This window comes from Notothenia coriiceps, unplaced genomic scaffold (genome assembly GCF_000735185.1).
Source record: "Notothenia coriiceps isolate Sejong01 unplaced genomic scaffold, NC01 NC01_scaffold00019360, whole genome shotgun sequence".
Taxonomy (NCBI): domain Eukaryota; kingdom Metazoa; phylum Chordata; class Actinopteri; order Perciformes; family Nototheniidae; genus Notothenia; species Notothenia coriiceps.
Window position 1 is genome coordinate 364,868 of NW_011352061.1, and position 1,914 is coordinate 366,781.

The window sequence follows — 1,914 nt, forward strand, 5'->3', positions numbered from 1 at the left end:
CCGTATTGCTAGACATGCTTATCTCGAAAATCACCAAAAATCAGTACTCAACAGGTAGAACTCTGTCCCAACGCGGGGCCCTGCACTGCATGGGCCACACTTGGAGCAGAGACATCCAATCTGTAAAAACGGACAAAAGTGAGCGGTGAAGACCAGCTCGCTGCTGCACAAATGTCCTGAATGGAAACACCCTTGAACAAAGCCCAGGACGTAGCCAGGCCACGAGTAGAATGAGCACGCAGGCCCGTTGGTGCCTGCAAATCCTGACTCGTATAAGCCAGAGCTATCGCTTCCACAATCCAGTGGGAGAGTCGTTGCCTGGTAACGGGCTTGCCCTTATGAGGGCTAGCCCAGGATACAAAGAGTTGGTCATTGCATCGAAACTCTTTAGACCTGTCCATCTAGGTGCGCAAGGCACGAACTGGGCACAGCAAATTTGTCCGCTGTTCTCTAGAAGAACACAACGGTGAAGGAAATGCCGCAAGGTCAATGGGGGTGCATGAGCCAACCACCTTGGGCACAAAAGCAGGGTTTGCCTTCAGCAACACTCTTGTTTGTCCCGGGGCAAACTGATTGCATGAAGGGTGTACAGAGAGCGTATGAATGTCACTGACTCGCTTGGCAGATTCCAGAGCCAGCAACAACACTGTCTTCAGTGACAGGTGTTTCATGTCAACTTCTTCCAGGGGTTCAAATGGAGGTCGAGTGAGCCCATCTAAAACCACTGCAAGTCCCATAAGGGCACCAGTGACCTGGAAACAGGGAGGAGCCTGCGAGCCCCTTTCATAAAAGACCAAGGGATGTTGGCTAGCCGTCTTTCCCTCAAAATCAATCAATCAATCAATCAATGTTTATTTATATAGCCCGATATCACAAATGTTACATTTGTCTCAGTGGACTTCACAGTTTGTACAGAATATCAGTATGACAATACGACACCCTCTGTCCTTAGACCCTCACATCGTATAAGGAAAAACTTCCAGAGAAAACCCACAGTTTAAAGGGAGAAACCTCAGGGAGAGCAACAGAGGAGGGATCCCTCTCCCAGGACGGACAGACGTGCAATAGATGCCGTGTGTAAATTGAAAAGATAATACATTTGCAACATAGGTAGTCCAAATGTTTGGAAATGCATGTGTGTATAATAGGAAGATGAATCCACGAGTATATCCATCCACGTGGATTCATCTTCCTATTATACACACATGCATTTCCAAACATTTGGACTACCTATGTTGCAAATGTATTATCTTTTCAATTTACNTACATTAAAACAAAATTGTTTCATTTAATATGACATATTTTTAAAGATTAGAAGTCCATCCATCCATCCATCCATCCATCCATCTTCTCCCGCTTATCCGTGGTCGGGTCGCGGAGGTAGCAGTTCCAGCAGAGAGCCCCAAACTTTCTTTTCCCTGGCCACATCAACCAGCTCTGACTGGGGGATCCCAAGGCGCTCCCAGGCCAGCGAAGAGATATAATCCCTCCATCTGGTTCTTGGTTTACCCCTTGGTCTCTTCCCAGCTGGACGTGCCTGGAACACCTCCCTAGGGAGGCGCCCAGGTGGCATCCTAACTAGGTGCCCGAACCACCTCAACTGGCTCCTTTCGACGCGAAGGAGGATTAGAAGTAAATAAAGTAATTAAAATGACAGGCTTTGTAATGCATATGTAATTTAATTTTCACTTTTTCAGTTTTAATCTCATGATTAAAAAATATATATCAAATACATTTCAACAGATTCTGTTGAAATGTATTTTATATATTTGTTTTATTTTGGAAAATGTGTTAAATGCCTTTTGTGTTAATAAAATGATCTCCCCTAAATTAGACTCATTATGTTCATAGCATTTTTTTGAGTGCAGTATCGTTATCTGACCGCCAGAGGGCGACAGTACAACGTGCCTTATG